The sequence below is a fragment of the Canis lupus genome, chromosome 14 (genome assembly GCF_011100685.1).
Source record: "Canis lupus familiaris isolate Mischka breed German Shepherd chromosome 14, alternate assembly UU_Cfam_GSD_1.0, whole genome shotgun sequence".
Taxonomy (NCBI): domain Eukaryota; kingdom Metazoa; phylum Chordata; class Mammalia; order Carnivora; family Canidae; genus Canis; species Canis lupus.
Window position 1 is genome coordinate 14,552,994 of NC_049235.1, and position 19,741 is coordinate 14,572,734.

The following is a 19,741-nucleotide window of genomic DNA, read 5'->3' on the forward strand; positions in this document are numbered from 1 at the left end:
TTGTGAGATCAAGCCCTGTGCTGGGCTCCAAAGAGGGAGTGGAACCTGCTTTAGATTTTCTCTCTGCTCCTCTCCCCCCAACTCTCTCTCTCCCTCTAAAAAAAGAAAAAAAAAAAAAAGAACCTACAGGATTTGCTGATGCCATGTGAGGTAAACGTTTTTTTCTCTTGAGTATTTGAAAGGTGGGATTGTCAATTACTGAGGGGGAGATAATGGAGAAGCAAATTTGGAGATGAGATCAGGAGCACAGTTTTAAAATGTTTATTTGGAATGATTTTCGGTTGAGTTGCTTGTTGGGCATAGGAGTCTGGATTTCAAGGGAGAAATCCATGCTGGAGATATAGGTATATAATAGGTCTTTGGCACCTACATGGTTCTTAAAGCAGTCAGACCCTCTGATGAGATCACTAAAGGAATAATGGTTGATAGAGTAAAAAGAAAGTTCAAGGTCCATTCCTTGGCACAGTTCTAAATTTCAGGTAGTGTTTCTCAACTTTGGCTGCAAGTAGAATTGCTGAGAGACCTTAAAAAATAGTACGATTGACTGGGGCATACCCCACCATACCCAAATGTTCAGATTTAATCGTGCTGGTCAGGGTGCACTCTGGGTGTCATGGAATTAACATCACATCACTTTTGCTATATTCTATTCATTAGGAATAAGTCACTAGGTCCAATCCATACTCAAGAAGAGGGGATTATACAAGGGCTTGAACATCAGGAGGTGGGGATCAATCTTTAAAAGCAGTCTAATCCAAGTAGATATAAATTTATTTTAGTACATATTTGAAAAAACTCATGTTTTCACTTAAACTATAGTGATATAGTTTTCTTTATAAGTAAATATATTGAATTAAATATATTAAGTCAAATAAAAATTAGTAATAAAACTATAATGAATATTGCAAAAAAACAAGATGATGGTATAAATAACATGTTTGGAAAATAATGTGTCTGTATAGATGACACTCTGTGTGTTAACATTATGTGCTATTTCCCATTACTGATATTAATGCTCCCTTGGCTGTTATAGAAAAGAGAATCCTAAGCTATTAGTTTCTGCCTGTTGGCAACTTCTAAAAAGTATAATTTAAAAATATTCTCTAGATACCATCAAAAGTGACATTTGAAAACTAAGAGACAATGATCTATGTATTGAATCTTTATTTTGCTGAAAATCAGGAATAGTGAACTGCTGTAGCAGCAATTATAACAGCTGTTGAATTACAGAGTGAAATTCTCCATCCTTCCCAAGCAGCTGCAAAGTTTGAATATTAATTATCATATTATGCCTGGCCCAAATAAAGGATGTAGTAAGAGAATGGAATTGAAGGAAAATGTTCATGGGGAATTTTATGAAGAAATTCTGAAATAGATACTCAAGGCTTTTGGCAGTATTCTGATTATTAAGAGATTTTTCCTGTTTTTGAGTGTCATAGAGGGCTAACCATCTTATTCCTCTTGCCCATTCCTCAATAGAACATCATCCCATGAAAACAGATTTAAGATTATGAACTGACATCTGAAACATGTATGCTGAGCTGTGTGGAAGAAAAGGGAAGCAGCAAAAAGTGCCTATGATTAGTGAAATTTTAATCCCATTTCTTTCATAACAGCCCAGGAGTGAGGCTGTGCCAAACCCAAAGAACATACTCAGCAGGTGAGGATGGCTAATCTGTAGAGAGAATCTAGATTGAGAGCAAGAACCATGTGCACAGGGTTCTGGTCATGGATCTTTGACATGTATATGTCATCTATATCTATCTATATAATCAGGTTTATAGATCAAGGAGAAAGAACTAAGACATCTTTTCTTTCTTATTTCATAGATCCCCTTACCACTGTACTCCTGCAGATTGTTATGCAAGTATGTTTTCTCAGGAGACCTGCTGTTCTCTCACTGTAAAGGACCAGCAGCAAATCTTATATTAAATGTAAATTTTTAACTATGGAATTGTAAATTAAATCTATACTATATACTCTGGTCCCTTTACTAAATACTATTGGCCAACTGTGAATCAGCCTTTTATAAAAGTCAGAAACCCAAGGGTTCTCCTCCCATTTCTCTCATGCTTTATTGCCAATTTGTAACTGAATTCTGTAGGCTTTGTTGTTCCTAAATATCTTTCAAATTTCTTCACTCCTCCATCTTCCCTACAAATAACCAGTTTTAAACTACTATCACTTATTTGTTTGAGTCATTGAATAAGGGAGTGATTTATGTAACTTCTTTTTTAAAAATTTATTTATCTATCTATCTATCTATCTATCTATCTATCTATCTATCTATCTATGAGAGAGAGAGAGAGAGAGAGCGACCAGGCAGGGAGAGGGAGAAGGACAGACTCCAAGCTGAGCGTGGAGCTCGACATGGGACTCGAGCATGGCCCTGAGATTATGATCTGCGCTGAAATCAAGAGTTGGACACTTAACTGACTGAGCCACCCAGGTGACCTGATCTGTGTAACTTTTTAAGTCATGCTTTTATGGGCATCAGAGAAAGACTTGAAATTAGACATGGTAGACAGTCAAATGATTGCCATAAAATAAGACATAGTTAGATCTTGGAAGCCATCTTGTTGAGTCTGTCACTTAAAAATTAGGAAATTGGGGTCCCAGTGGAAAAGTCTTATCAAAATTTGTTTAATTATTTTGCGTCAAAGCAACAGATCGCTATTCTCCAGAGTCCCAGCTGGGGGTTGGAGAAGAGGGGGCAGGTTATCAAATTGATTAGTAATACATGGTGTGGAATTGAGAGGCTTGGTCTTGATCCTTGGTGCTGTCACTTACTAATTATATGGTCTTGGATAATTTTCTAAATATTTTTGTTCTATTTTTTTTCTTCAGTATCTTATCCTTAGGTATGTCATTCCTCCTCATATTCTTCATAGGATTAGTTTAAATATCAAATGCTCAATGCAAGGAAAGTACTTGCACAGTTTTTGATGTACACTGAGCATCCAGTATGTCCTAAAATTATATTTACTTTTTTTGTTGTTGTTCAGGATTCAAAAGGCTTAAGATATTTGAATGATTTTTTTTTTCAAATTGTGATCCAAATATTACCTTGTTTGACAGCTGGGAAGGTCTTAAACCCAGCTTCTTAATTCTACAAGTAAAAGAACTGAGGTCTAGAGGCCTGAGATGGTGTGTCCTAGGTTATATAGTTAGTTGATGCTGTGATGTATACAGAAGACAGGCTCCAGTTCCTGCTCTGATTTCTTAGGGGGAGACAGACCCATATTTTCTTCCTCCGACACACCCATATTTTCTTCTTTCCTCCAAGACAAAATATAAATGTCTTGTAATAAACTGACAAACTGCAGTGATATGGCATGCACAATAAGAATTTATTTTGAACTCTGCCAGAGGACTCCTTTTGCATGATGCAGATAACACCCATCTTTGTAGCAATTGGACAAAGTATAAATGTCTTGTAATAAACTGTCACTATGTAATAGCTCAACAAACTTAGAGAGGTTATCTTAGCTTTTGCAGGGAGTTAAATGAGATTTCCTTCAGTCCATTTCATCCTTAAAACGTCATTTATTGTTTATTTCACTGCATATATAAAATAAGACGTAAGTACTAAGTAAATTGAAGACTAAAATTTAAGAACCAGAAATGATGGTTTCCCATTCTTTAAACAGATTTCATATCATATTTGAAAGCATAAATGAAAATTCATATTGAACATAAATAGACATTTATATAATAACATAAGTATGATAGATGGGGAAAAATTACCTGGGAATCTGGGCAATATGCCTAGACTAGAGAGGCTACTTTTTGAAAGAAGGATAGCAAAATTTCTGTGAGCTCAAAGCTTCTCCATAAAACATCATCTGAATTGGATTGATTCTTTAAGAGGTAATAAACCAACGAGTCAATGGTGGGGTTACTAAAAAGGGAGCTACACAAAATATTTTTGGCTACAATTTAATTACAGTCACATTAGACTTAAAAAAAGGCCCCTTCTCATAAGACTTTTTTTTCTAATCAATCATTTCTCAGTCTCTGCTTCCTAAATACGGTGTCCACAAAATGTGTAATCCACAGGACAAGAGGAACAAACCAGGACTGTCCTGGACAAACTGCAGTTTATGGTAACCTCATCTCTGCTGTGGAAATATCCAATTAGAATAGTGTGTGACTGGGAAATGGGTGAAGTTTATTTTTGGTGCCTTCCTCTTTTCCTTTTTTTCAGTTTTTATGCCTTTTCTGATGTTGCCTCTTTCATGGTGCTCTCCTGACATTCCATCTGTCAGGAGATAGCCCGCTATTTCCAAGGAGGGCTTCATGTGCCAATATTGTTTTCCTTTCAAATGAAGGCTGCTCTTGTGCTCAGGGGTCATATCTACAAACAGCCCTAGTAAACCAGTTTACAATTAATTGATCCTAACTTGGCACAGAGGAAAACCATTCAGTGTTTGAGCTTCAGTTTCCTATGCTAGCTATGTGGCCCTGGGAAAGTCCATAAGCTCTCTAAACTATGATTTCTCTATAGGTTTCTGGAAGAAACCTCTTCATGGACTTAAGGTGGAAGAGGGAGAACTCTTCTAGAGACCCAATGTGGAGAACTATGAACTTGAATATCTATTCTCTATCCTAGTTTTATGAGTTTAAGCCAAGAATGTAACATTTCATCTCCCAAACAAAATTGTTTTTTCACAGACTATCATTCCTTCCATTCCTTTTGCTCCTTTTCTTGGAGCCAGTTGCAGTTCTCCAGGGTCTAACACATTGACAAAGGAAAGACATTGTATGATTATAATTCTTATATCTTAAAGATTAATACTTGGCTCGACTAGAATTATCAAGCACCAAGATGTTGGCTTAAATGTTGTACATTGCTGAGGCTTACCAAAAGACAGTAAAGGGTCTCCTAAGATAATCCCTATCAAAGAAAAGGGATGGCATTATGTGGGAAAGATGAGGAAGTTGTTTTTCTCTTTTTTTAAATGATTCTTCAGAATGCTTATTTAGGAGCTTTTAAATTTCTTTTGCCCCTATTGCCCCCAAAGCCATCAAGACATTAATAAAATCTATAGTGTGGTGTGAAACACTAATTCTGTTTTCTTTTAAGTGACTGTAGAACTTAAGAGGCTATTGTTACTAAAAATATGATCTTGACACCCAAAACAATACCTAAGTTAAGAAGTTCTCTCAAAAATTAAATGAGATATTGCCAGTACCAGGTATATGAATAGTTGTTTAATCATGTGGTTTCTCTTCTTCTCAGTGTTTTTTTTTTTATATCTTATCTGAGTTTTCATATCAAGTGAAAGATATTGGAAAATGATCTAACAAGTCTTGTAGTACTCAACGGGGGCCTGACAGAGTTTTGGGGAGATATATTTGGGTTCAGAGAGGAAAAAATTGCTTTTCCCCCAACAAACCTTTTATTATGAATAAATTTCAAATATGCAGAAAGGTTGAAAGGATTGTATGATGAACACCCATAGTCCTCACCTTGATTTTACAATTAATATTTTGCTATATTTGCTTAATCACGTCTGTCCATCTGTCCCTATCTCTATCTACCCATCAATCTATCTCAGTTTTTGAATGAAATTTCAAAAGGAGTTATAGACATTTGTAAACTTAATTCTAGACACTTCACCATACATTTAATTAATGGATTCTATACTTGTTATATTCCTATTTTTAAGGTACATTTTATATACAGGGAAATGCATATATCTCAAGTGTTCCATTTGATGAGGTTTGACAAAGACATACACATGTGTGATCCAAACTCCTATCAAGATATTGAATATTACCATTACTCCAGAAAGTTCTGTTCTAAAGTCATCACCTACTTCGACCCCTCACATTCAGGATGTAATCATTATGGTGATGTTTTTCACTATTGATATCAGTTTTATTTTATTTTATTTTTTGGTAGATCTTCATATAAGTGAATTCAATATATGCATACTTTTTTTGTTTCTGGCTTCCTTCACTCTGCATAATGTTTCTGAAATTCATCCATGTTGTTATAACAGCATTTCGGTTTTCTTTTTTGCCAATACTAAAGAATTGTCTTTTGAAAGCCCCTGTAATTCTTTCTCTGCTCTAGAGTAAAGCCAACCCTTTAAGAAACAAAACAAGCGAGCAGAGGGGGAAAAAAAAAAGAGCAAGAGAGACACAAATCAAGAAACCGATTGTTAGTTATAGAGAGCAAACTGATGGTTACCAGAGGGGAGGTGAGTGAAGGATGGGTGAAACAAGTGATGGGGATAAAGGAGGGTACTTGTTGTGAGGAACACTGAGTGATGTATGGAAGTGATGAATCACTGTATTGTACACCTGAAACTAATTTAACACTGTATGTTAACTAACTAAACAAATTAAAACAAAAACTTGAAAAAATACATAAAAATAAACAAAAATAGATTAAAAAACACAAAAGAGTAAAGCCAATTGATAGCATTTTTTTTTTAAGTGGGGAACAATTGTAGGTAGATTTTTTTTCACGGAGTTTTCCTGTATTAGGATCTGCTGTCTCAGGGTGTTTTTCTTCATTGTCCTTCAGACTCTAAGTTCTACTTGTCCTTTATACAACAAGAATTTGCTCATTAGGTAAAGAACTCGGTTATTCCACAAGATGTCAAATACTTGGCCCTCCTTGCCTGTCGTTTTCCTTTGCTCTCTGAATATACTTACCACGTACAGACAGCTGTGGCAACACACAGGATGGAGAAGAGGTGCCAACAACATGCAAGACTGTTTGCTTCTGTTGTTAAGCTGATGTGATAGTGGCAGAAGTATAGTCCCTTGATTGTAAGAATTTTTTCCACTAGTTCCAATTCTAAACCACAGAAAGCTTATGAAAAGAAAGCTTGACAAAGACCAGCTACATTTTGCAACTGACACTCAATGAGTATGGATAAATCTATGGCAGGAGTGAAAAAGAGAGACAAGCAACCAATTACTTACTGTAATACCAAGGATATGAAATTGGCTCTAGTTATGTCCTAAACTTCTATTGGAAATATGTGCCTATGTGAAAAAATTTAGGGAAAGTTGATGAGATAATTAACAAATAAAATAAAATGGAAAAAAATCTGTTTTATTGAAGCCTATGGAAGCAATACATTTGACCCAATCAAATCAATGCTAAAGTGAGTTACTTACAGTCTAAAGGAAATCAGAGTCTGGAGAGAAGGAGGAAAGGAAAACAAAGTCCTCCAAAAAGCTGTCTGAACCTCTGTGACAGAATTTTTGTCAAAAAATTTCCTTTACAAATTAAAGAAAACAAAGCCCATACTCCATTTCTCCACATCTACTCTTTTTGTTTCTTTGGTGTTTTTCTGTTTGTTTGTTTTCTAACTTTGGTGAAAGTGTGTCCTTTTTCTTCTTTTGCTTTACTTTTAATTTCTATATGCTTCAGAGAGATACTTTTGTAAAATAAATGAATGGAAAAAAATAAAATGTGCAAAATGAATAATATGAGTCCATAGTTTTTATTAGATTAAACAGATATAAAATTACTCTACCAAATAACTATAAGAGCTTAGAAGCACATCTTCTCATTCCTCTTCTATCTTATGTGGACCTGTAGCTCATAGTCATGGGCAGCAGTGTGGGTAGTGCCGATTTACATCAACTCTTACTGTGTTTTGGAAGTTAGTGTCCCAGAAAAGAGAGAACTCACTCATTCTTTAGAATGACATTTACTCTCCCATTTCCAACTCCTAAATCGTTTACTTGCCATTAGTAGCTTTTCTATCATAAATCAATAACGTGCTTAATTTTATAGTCAGGATAAATTTATAGTTAACATTTTATGATAAGCTCGTATTTGCAATAAAGCAGAGTTCTTGAGTGAAGAATTATAATCTGAAAACTGGTTACCCTTCATGCTAGTACTATAAAAAATACCATAATCAATGAATTCTTTTAAATAGACATTCTTTTACATATATGATTATTTTGATTTTCCTAAATACATCATCTGTTAGGAAAAGATAAATGAAGGATATGTCATCTCCCTTCTTTCTTCCTCCCTGTCCTGCTATCTGTTGCTCAACTCAATAAACTTTGTCAATTTCCTCTTTTTTTTTCAGGTTTTAACTGCCATAGATATACCGTGCCTTTCATGAAATATCAAAGCAGTAAGGGCATTCATAATATTTTCACTACTACCTGACAGAAATAAATCTCTTTATTGTTCTTAAAAGACAGTTATCAAAAAGATAAAGTACAAATACTTCTAAAGCCATGTTCACTTTTCTCTAAATCTGCAGATTTATCTTCACACCAAAAGTGTTAAAATAGACAGAAACTCCATCACTTCAAAAAAAAAAAAGCCCAATTAGAAATTTAGTTTTGGAGCTCAGAGCTTAGAGCATTTGCACCCACCAAATATATTTGCAGAGGCCAATAAAGTTTTGTAACTTTCTTTTCTAACAAAGTCGTTTCAAAAATAGGTGTTATTTTTTTACATTCTGAAGGTATGATTTATTGTATTTAACTGGCTCTATAATGAGATCTGGCATGAAGATTGATTAGCATATTACTAGGTCAATCAGTATCATAAAAGGTTAAAGAGTGAAAAGCTGAAAATCTGAATTCTCAGTTGAAGGAGTTGAACAGTGAAGTGGTAGAAGGAAACAGCTGTTGTGTTTATTATATTATGTCAGTCAGTGCTTATGTTAGTGTTGGATGACATCATAAACACTTCATAAATAATGTATGACCCAGCTTATTTCTTCTTGAAATATAATAAATAGTGGTTCTTTTCCAGTCACTGCACCTCTGTGTGTTTAATGGGCCTTGCTGGGGGTAGTACTGTTTTTAGCAGAAACTCATTAAATTGCAGACATTTCTGGAATTGGATGTAGTAGCAAAGAAAAACCCTTGGAGCAGAGATAACCAGCAAGAAGGAAAAGTAGCAGAGAAAATGACTAGAAACAAGATCCCAACCAGCCAGAAGTCAGTAGACACCATAATCTTTGTGGCCTCAAGGAACAATGTGGTTGAAATAGGCTGATGTAGAGCCAGAGAGTGGCTTAACTATTTGTTTATTGCCTGTCTCTCCTCCCAGAGTGTTAAAGTCCACGGACATGAACTTTTTATATCACCTCTGAGTCCCCAGTGTTTAGCACTAGTACTTATTCAACAAATATTTGTTGAATGAATGAATGAATGCCTTGTCTTTCTGAATGGTGGTGGGTGGGTGAGTGGGAGGGTCATCCTTCTATAACAGGGACTACTTAGACCACCATAGAATACTGGAAGGGGACTTGGCTGTGGTAGCTTTTTACATTATATTGTCTCTGCAAACAAAAGGAGCTTAAACATTCTTAGTTAATGTAGGAAATATCTTTTCAGTCAAGAGGGATTATGAGGAAGGACTTAAGTAACCAATGGAACCACTTGAGTCTGTCTGTATCTGAGGGGGAGATGTTTATGTGAAGAACACTCCCATTTTATTTATTTGTCTCTTTGATTTGTTTTCTTTTTCTTTTTTCTGTAAACAAATCCACACCTCACGTCATCAATATAAAAAAGAATAGTGAGAACACAATTGACACGTTTTTCAGAGCACATGAGGACTGGGGCCTGCTGGGGTGCAGCAAGGTTAATTAGTCTTGTTCTAGACATCCACTGTAGACTTTGTATTCACCATCAATTTGATGATAGTTCCCTAATTGTTATCAACTTTATTTATTTTTGCTTTAATTCTCAGCCCTCATCAAATCTCCATCAGTAGTGGCATTGTGCTTGGAGTATAGTCTGATAATTAGATGGGAGGTTCTTCAATTTGGGTTTAACAATCTTAGATCCTATCTTCTCATCTGCCCAGGCCCCTAATAATAACAGGACAAAGGAACACAAAACCTAAGAATAATCTAACTTTCTACTTTCTGAATGAGATGGGAGATACAGTGGAATCTGTTCATGAGTAAGTGACCATATTTTATGGTTGATAGGTTGTAAAATAAGCTAAAAGTTAATATGATTTCCTTAGTGGGAATTCAGATTTAAAACATGAACACTTCTTTGGGTAGAAATGTAGATGCTGACTCTACCATAAAGTTAGGTATTTTTTTCTATTTTATTATTTCCTGTTTGATAATCAAGTATGTTAGTCTAAATATCTGTAAATTCTCTATTTATCTATGTCTATAGGGTAATTTCGAATCATTTCCAGATCTCTCTCTCTCTCTCTCTCTCTCACACACACACACACACACACACACACACACACACCATTCCTTCCCCCACATAAAAGATAAGTAGGCTCAATCAAATTAACTAAATTTAATTCACACACTAAATTCTTATTGTTCGATAAGTAGAGGACATAGTTACAAATCTTAATCCAGATTTATCCTGGATTATAGGTAAAGTAAAAAAGAGCTACTTTAAAATAGTCTTTCCACCAAAAGTAATGAATGTTTTTATTCATTCAATTCTTCTGTAAGAGATCTGAATTAATGTTTATAGTTTTCTTTCTTTAAAAGAAATTTTAATTTCTTTTAAAATTTTAAAAAGATTTATTTATTCATAAGAGACATACAGAGAGAAGCAGAGACATAGGCAGAGGGAGAAGCAGGCTCCCTATGGGGAGCCTGATGTGGAACTTGATCCCAGGATCCCAGAATCATGACCTGAGCCAAAGGCAGTTGCTCAACCACTGAGCCACCCACGTGCCCTAGTTTTCTTTTTTTAAAAAAAGATTTATTTAGTTATATGAGAGAGAGAGTATGTGTGCACATCCATGATTGGGGGAGGGGCAGAAGGAGAGGGAGAGAGAGAGAACCCTTATGTTCCTCCCCACTAAGCCTGGAGCCCTACTCAGGGCTTGATTCCAGGACCCTGAGATCATGACCTGTGCCAATATCAAGAGATTGGATGCTTAACTGACTGAATCACCAGGTGCCCCTATAGTTTTCTTCCTAAGCATCTATATTTTGTTTTCCCCATTTAAATTATTGATGTCTTTGGCATTGCAGTTTTGTTTTTGTACGAGGGAGATACTGAATTCTTGCATATATATCTGTGCCCAGTCACTTTGTGGATCTCTCCCATGAATTCTAATTTTTTCAGCTTATTCTCTTGGGATTTTATGAAAACAATGATATTATGTGCCCCAAATAATACATTTGACTAATTTCTAATGGTAACTTTCCCTTTTCCCATGGTTTTCAAGTTGTCAGCCATGGCTAAGCCTGTGTTCTTGCCTGGGACTTTAAATCTTGGGGAAATAAAGCAAAGTGAAAGGCCAGGAAAGAGAGATCATTTGCTGTGATTGCAGAAGACTGAAGGGCCCAGCGGTATAATGATGACTGATAACATTGAGGGTCTCCCCAACAGATCATTCCTATGAAATATTCTTGGATTCAATTCCTTCCTTCCTTCCTTCCTTCCTTCCTTCCTTCCTTCCTTCCTTCCTTCCTTCCTCCCTTCTCCCTTCCTCCCTTCCTCCCTTCCTCCCTCCCTTCCTTCTTCCCTCCTCCCTCCTTCTCTCCCTCTCTCCCTTATTTCTCTCTCTCTCTTTCTTGAATTAACCTTGTTTATTATTTAAAGGAAACAAGCATCTTCTCAATATAGCTTACTAACTTATAGCAGTCTACTCTTTCAGTGTTAAAGGAGGATGGGCAAATCGCGACTCCTAGGCATACTGGCAAGTAGGCAGGTCACCTTAGGGGCACCTGTATCCACTCACAAATTCATCTCACATTAGCAGTGAGGATTCAGACATCACCCTGAATTGGTATTTTCCTTACTCATAAGCTTAAGTCATGGATTTCTTCCTTTCTTAATTTCCTTCCTCTTAGAGTTCTCTGGCTTTTCCATTTCATTCTATGAACTGTCCACTACCCTTCCAGTTAGTTCCTTTACTGTGCAAATTAACCAAATTCAGTTTCATTGAAAATAAAGATTGAAACAGTCCTGATTTGGGGTGGAGAGTGACTAGTGACTGGGGATGCAAGGCGGCCAGAATTCAAAAAACAGTGATTAGATCTGGGGCAGCACAGGATGTCTGAATTTGCTCAGTAGTAGGGAATAGATTAGAATGACCAGTCAGAGAAGATTAGAGAGGCCTTTACGTTAAGAATCTTAGACTAAGAAAATAGCCTTTGGGCCTTGTGAGCATATGATGATTTTTCATAAAAATATGAGTTGAAAACATTAGTTTTGACAGACTGTAAAAATGGAAATTTACTTACCATAATTTCAGTGGAAATTGAGAATATTTTGATAGGGATCGAATACATACTTTGGGTCCTGCAGGACTATGCAGAGCATGTTAGCAGATTGGAAACATGTTTTTTTTTTGTTTGTTTGTTTGTTTTTTAGTGTCATGAATGCTGACTTCCATCTTTCAAATATGTGGGGTGAACAGACCAGAGGGAGTTTCTCTGGACAGAGGCACCTGTATGTCTATCTATTCCCCTTGCAGGGGGTACTATGGACTGTCCTGATAACTGCTATCAGCAGTCCTAAGAGACACATCTTAGAAAATGTGCAAAAGTACTCCCCAAATGAGGGGCACTTGGGTGGCTCAGTCAGTTAAATATCTGACTCTTGATTTTGGCTCAGGTCATGATTTCAGGGTTGTGAAAAGGAGTCCTGCATTGGGCTCCATGCTAGGCATGGAGCCTGCATAAGATTCTCCCTCTTCCTCTCCCTCTGCCCTTCCCTATTTGCATGCTTTCTCTCTTAAAAAAGAAGTGCTCCCCAAATGAGAAATATATTGATACGAATTAGTATTTGAGCATCTGTCACATCCCGAAGGAGGAATACCTTTAGTTAACCACAAGATATAACTCTGTTTATCTCTCATTACCTTTTTTTCTGGGTCCTGGCTCTTGAGGTGTCCATTAGAACAGCCAAAAGTGGAGGAGGAAGTGACAGAAATAGAGGAGAAGCAAAAAAAGTTGCCACCCTCCATTACAGGCTTAAATCTGATGCAGACTATATCAGGGATGGGGCAAGAGGAGAAAGGAGAGGAAGATTTTTAAATTATTTTGGACCAGATAGTGACTGTTTGTGACCAAAAGGGCCTAGAAAAAGTTCTTATCTGCCTGTGATTTATGGCAGATGCAGGGAGAGAATTAGTGCATAAGCATGTTTGAATGTAGAAGAAGAGAATAACGCTCTTTTCCACTAGCTCACTGAATATAGTATTTACGTATTGTTGCACAATGTTTAGTATGAGAAAACATGGGGCAATCAAATCAGTTGCCATGTAGTAACAGCTAGCTAGCAATGAGTTTCTAAAACCTTAAAGCTGGTGATGATGACAGAACGAAATGGACAGATGTGGGAGAGATTTAAAGGACACATTTCTTCCTCCTCCTCTCCTCCTCCCTCCTCCTCCTCCTCCTTCTCCTTCTGTTTATTCTTTTTTTTTTTTTGGATGGTGGCTAATTGAATTGAACAGGAAGATAGAAGATTAAAATATTATTTTGAGGTTTTTGTTTGTTTTACAACCAACAAAATGGTTAAAATTTATTTACTTATTTTTATCGAAGTTCGATTTGTCAAGCTTTAAACCTGGTATAATGGTGGCACTATTTACAGAAAGAGAGGGATCAAAAAGGTTTCCTACTATTGGGAAAATAAGAAATAAAGGGGGGGAAAGGAATGTGTTTTGGAAAGTGAAACTAAATAATGAGAAGGGAACTATTCAGAGGTCTTCGGAAATCAGAACAAAGGAAGAGCAGGTAGGTCTTCATAGAAGGGAGTAATAAAAGGAAATAGTTTACCATACAACTCATATCATTTCTAATACTATCTGAGAGTGCTGAATAATGATGATAATAATACTAGTGATAAATTATATCATTGATGCTTGGAGGAATAATAATGGACTTACTGAGGGATTACTGTGTGCCAGGCACTATGGAAGTGCTTTAAAAGCCCATATACCAGCGTTCTTAAGTTTATTAGTACTATTTACTTCAAGAAATGGAATATTGCTGAAGTCATTTATTCATTATCAGTTAGACATCCTGGTAAAGAATGATCACAAGTGGAAATGGCCAGTTTCCCAAAGAAACAAGCAGACAAGGATATGACCACTCACATATAAAATTTGTTACACAGTGATGGCCAGCATTTTCTACCCGTATGCTCTATTTGCTTTTGTCAAATGTTCTGTTGTTTGACATTTGAGAATTTCTTCCTTTATTTATTGCTTTTAAAAGTGTATGTTGTGATTTAGTTTCCCATATTCTGATTTATGTTTTTTTAACTCCTGTTCTTATTTCTTTTTTTATGTAAGCTATGTATTTTAGAAATGTTTTGTTTTTTATTATTTTTAAAAAGATTTTATTTATTTACTCATGAGAGATACACAGAGAGAGGCAGAGACAGGCAGAGGGAGAAGCAAGCTCTCTGTGGGGAGCTGGATGCAGGACTTGATCCCAGGGCCCAGGATCATGACCTGAGCCAAGACAGACACTCAACCACTGAGCTACCCAGATGCTCCTGTTTCTTTTTTTTTTTTATTTTTTTATTTTTTTAAGGAAATTTTTTTGGGTCTTCGTTCTGGTTCACAGAGATCTTAACTTATTTTCAAGCTAGCTATGTGTTTTTATTTGCCTTTTAATATTTTATCAATTACTATTATGTTTTAAGTATATAGGTTTAAAAAGCATGTGTTTACAGTGCCTTATTGACTGAAAGTTTTTGTGTGGTATCTGTAGTAGGGTATACTAAGCATAGTCTCAATTTTTCTTCACAAGTCTGATATTTGTGCTTGAAAATTAATTATTGTATTGTTTTGTATAGTACAGTGATAATCCAAAGACATTTTTTTTATCTGCTAGATTATTTCCCTCCACACTCAATGGCCTCAGGTCAGGTTCGCTAAAGACTGCTTGTTTTACTTCCTATTCCTATGTAATTCTCAAATTTACACTCCTGTCTCCATATCTACTGTTTCTGCCTCATTCACAGCATTACAAAATACCTCTACTTTCAGCTCTGCCTCCAAAAATATATATGCATGCTGTTGCAGATCTGGTGATGTCATTCACCATCATCCTCAGGTGGAGATCTAGGTCCTTATCCAGACACAGGAGCCTTGCACAGTTGGATCTGGTCCCACCCTTAGTCTTACCCTTTGCCCTTCCAAATTATCTGTCAGTTCTCCATGCAGCTCATGCCCTTCCTTCTACCTGTAATTCTGATCACCCTTTCCTTTTCCTGTCAGGCCTACATATCCTTTAGAATTGATCTCAGGTATTCTCATTAAACTCTAGATTGGACTAGGAGCTCTGCTGGACCTATGCACCATTGAGCCTTGTCAATTTTTTTGTTAAATCATTTAGTGCCAGATTGAGTTGGTTTCTTTACTATAATATCCTCCCAAGTATGCTTTAAGTACTCCAGGATAAGAATCTTGTCTTATTCATTCTTAAATAACCTTTTTATTTTGAAAGAGTGTTAGATTTACAGAAAAGTTGCGGAGAGCACAGAGAATCCCTGCAAAGCTCCCACTGATTTTAGTTTCCCTAATGGAATCGTCTTCCATTATTGTCGTGTATTTGTCAGGTCTAAAATACCAACATTGACGCATTACTGTGAACTAACCTTCAAACTTTATTCAGATTTCACCAGTTTTCCATTAATTTCCTTCTGTTCCAGAATCCAATTCAGGATACCATATTGCATTTAGTTGTCTGGTCTCAGTCTCTGCGGATCTGGGACAAGTTATCAGTTTTCCTTGTTTTTCTTATTCAATTTTGTAACCCAGCAACTAAATGAACTCAACTGACAAAGCTTAGAAAATAGCCAATGAATTAATCTGGTTTTGATAGTTCTTCTACTCGCTCATGCTGCTATTTTCCCAACTTGATGTTCTAACTATTGGTAAGACTTTGTTGCTCTGCGGTGCACAGTTATCTGACCACTTAATCCCAGCTAACTTTCACTTTGGACCTCATGCTAGCTACTTCTGGCTCATAAACCTTTTACATTTCTCTTGGATCTATAGAATTCTCCCAGATGGTTAAGAGTAAAAGGTTCCAGATATACAGTTAAAGGTTACAGAACTAAGGAGCTAAAATGTTTCATATTCACTGGCTGTTCAGCATAACACCATCAAGGAGTCAGGAGAGATTCCAAAATTCTTTGGAGCTCTGGCATTGTGAATGCAGTGGACTTCACATGCACAAGACCAGAGGAGGTCAGACCATCCTCAGCATTTTTGTGCCATCACCTTCTTTCAGCCACAGAATGGGATAGCAGTGCTTAGGAGTTTCCATTACATAAGACAAATCTCTCTTTGGAATAAACCCCAGTGTATGGACTGGCACCTTAGTTGGATCAAGCAGCAGTGAGAATGTACTTCTGTGGTGTGTATGTGGCACTGGGACCAATAATTCACTCCTAGATCTGAGGGACAGTACAAAGTGGCAAGAGGAAGAATTCTGTGTGCGGCTTTGTAGCTTTAGGCTCAGATTGTTCACTCATCTAAAGACTATCCTTGAGCCTTATAAATGATAAACTTGTCCTAACAGACATGGTTTTAGACAAAGAATCTTTAGTTTGGGTGCTTAACTTTTATTTCCTTGCAGTCTTCAATGATACATAAGCCTGCCCTAAAAGCAACGAGTGAAAAAATTACTTGGTCTAACTGGATACAGAAAGTAATTTTATAAATTTACTAACAATATCCCATTAGACTTTTCACATTATCCCCTATAACCCTTTGACAAAAATACAATTTAGATAAATCACAGCGTTGGAAGTACCTGCAGCTGAGAAACACAAGTAACGAAGATTATAGGGTTTTTCAGGAATGTCATCCCCAAAGAGTTACAGCCAAATTACTTAGAACCTGTGGGGGAAAATAAAAAGTCAGGGTGCATTTATATGTAATTTTATTTGTCCTGAGGCCAGCCTGACTATGAAAAACAAAGGTTGATGTAGGGCACAAAGCTTTCGCTCAAGATAGATGTTGGACTTTGGGACTATACCTGTCAACACAGTTCTAGTTTTTGGGGGTAATGACCTTCTTAAGAGATGTGAGGTGATATTTCACTGTGATTTTGAATTGTATTTCGGTGTGGATGTTTTCTTAATTTTTTTTGAGATCATTTATTGTTAGTGTAGAGAAGTACACTAATTTTTGTATCTTGATTTTGTATCCTATGACTTAGTGCTGAATTTATTAGTTTAAAACTCATGGATATATGAGAAACTGTATGGAAGTTCATCTCAGTTAAAAGAGAAGCTCCTAAAAAGATTTTAAATATAACCAAAAAGAAGCAAAAGTCTTTAAACTACTTTCTATTTTGTAAACTTTGTAACTTAAATTGTAAAACTCATTTCTACTTTACATAGTTTTAAAAGGAGATCTGATTAGGAGTCTTTATATAGAGCACGTCAGACAAAACTTCTTAAAGGAGATGTAAACAGAAAAGTTAACAGGAAGGTAAACTATCACTGCAATAAGAAAACAAAATGTGTGTAATAAAAGTGTTAATAAGAATAAAATAGCTTCTACAACTCTCAGGAGAGACATGAGGACTTATAGATAGTCTCTTTCTTTTTTAAATAAATGAAGAGAAGAATGGAATGTAGGATAATCAAAATGGCTGGAGCACAGCTCTTTAAAAATAAGTTTTCAATTTGCACAACTGAAGAAATAACATTATTTCCTCTAAAGGCTCATGAGGAAACACAAGTAATGAAGCAGCAGGCAAAACAAAATAGAAAATGTGAATGAAACAGAGTGGCTTGTGTTTGGGGTCCTAAAATCAAATAGCTTGATTTAACAAATTATTTTTGGGAAAACAGAACTTGTAAGCAACAGTATTATTTTTAAAAAGTGGTCCATTTTCAAACTAAAACCCTAAATATTTAGGTAGCAGATTTTCCTTAACTCTGTATTACTGACCCAATCTGAGTAAATAGTAAAATAAAATGAAAGCAGGAAGGAACACTGATGCTTTTTAGGAGAAAAATTTACAATGATAATGATTAGCAATGCTTATTTGTCCCAGTTTTTAAGCATGACTCATAATCATGATCATATGTGATTGAATGCTCATATGTGGCCTGCAGTCTGAAATATTTACTACCTGGCCCTTATGGAAAAGGTTTTCTCACCCTTAGACTGACAGATAGCATTTGAATTATCTTCCCATTAGTTGTTCCCTCTGTAAGAGTGATGAATAAAAATCATTAGAAGGAATGATTGTAAAATACTTGACAATATTGGAGTCCAATATACATTTGTCATGACAGTGAGCAGCTTAGTTGTAGGAAAGTTCCTTCTCAATTGGTCGGTTCCTGCAGGAGTGTAGATTCTTCTTGTTTTATAGTTCAAGTTCCAAAGATCAATGTAGAGTAAGAGTATTTTATGCTCTCCTTTTCCAGTGATCTCAAAAGCATTTTAAAGCATTAACTAAACCTTGTGGCAAATATTATCTCCATTTTACAAATGCAAAAATTAAAGCAGTGAGAATTTAAATGACTTCTTTAGAGTCATGTGGTAAAATAATAGAAGAATGGGGAATAAAACTATTCTCATGAGTCAGTACATTATCCCTTTGATTGTTCTCTAGCTCCAGCATACAGTTAAAATGCTTCTAGAATGGTTTCCATTTATTCTTTTGTCTTTTGGGGTAAGGATAGGAAGGATACTTACTTGGTAAGTTGTGACTTATTTCAGCCATACAATCAATCAAACAAATCTACAAAAGAAAACTTGACCAACATCTCATTCACATTCTGGATCATTCCTAGAATGTGAAAGTTGGGTTAGGAAAAAATTTCAGAAGAAATTGAAATTATTTGAAATGGAACAAAGAAGGAATTTAATAGGGCTTAAAATGTGTTAAACTACTCTTTCATTCTTTTGTGAAATGTCAGGACCTCAGTTGAAGCCAAGAAAATATTAACGTATATTTTGAGTTGTTGGGCAAAGAGAGATGGATTCATAATTTTTATTCCATTCTGCAAGAGTAGAGTGAGGCTACCAAATCACTAAGATGAGAGAGGATGAGTCTGAAGACCTATATGCCTCCTCTTGAGACAGAAGCACATTATTCCTCAATATCTGAAATTCTCTTCCTTTGTCAAAGCACAGTTCAAAGGCTCAGCATTCTCAGGTGGCTCAGTTGATTAAAAGCCCGACTCTTGGTTTGGGCTCAGGTTGTGATCTCAGGGTTGTGATCCCAAGGACGTGAAATCAAGCACCATGTCAGGCTCTGTGATCAGTGCAGAGTTTGCTTGAGATTCTCTCCCTGTCTCCCTCTATCCCTCCGTTCTCTCTCTCTCTCAAACAAATAAATTTTATTCATTTATTCAGGAGAGAGAGATAGAGACAGAGAGAGAAAGAGAGAGAAAGAAAGGCAGAGACACAGGCAGAGGGAGAAGCAGGCTCTCCGCAGGAGCCCCATGTGGGACTCCATCCCGGACCCCGGAAATCACACCCTGAGTCAAAGGCAGACGCTCAACCACTGAGGTACCTAGGCATCCCAATAAATACATCTTAAAAACAACAACAACAACAACAACAACTAAATACAAAAAAAAAAAAAAGGCTAAAGTCTATGATTTTTTTTTTCCTTTGGAAGGCTTATTACATCTTTTATGCTCTCTTAGAATTCTGCTGAACCTAAACCACAGTGGTTCTCAATGTGTGGTCCCTGAACCAGCAACATCAGCATTACCTGGAAGTTTGTCAGAAATGTTCATTCTCACACCCCTCCCATACTTTCTGAATCAGAAACTCAGAGGGTGGGGTCCAAGAGTCTATTTGCCA

The 19,741-nt window shown here is 36.2% G+C and overlaps 1 long non-coding RNA gene and 1 other non-coding gene across 2 annotated transcripts in view; one reads left to right on the forward strand and one right to left on the reverse strand.

Moving 5' to 3' along the window:
- LOC119874506 overlaps positions 1-19,741 on the forward strand; it is a 232,974-nt gene that overhangs the window by 120,022 nt on the left and 93,211 nt on the right. The gene's annotated exons all lie outside the window — the stretch shown is intronic.
- LOC119867661 lies at positions 11,610-11,758 on the reverse strand. Its single transcript, XR_005369844.1, has one exon. It is a non-coding gene; the product is annotated as a U12 minor spliceosomal RNA (small nuclear RNA).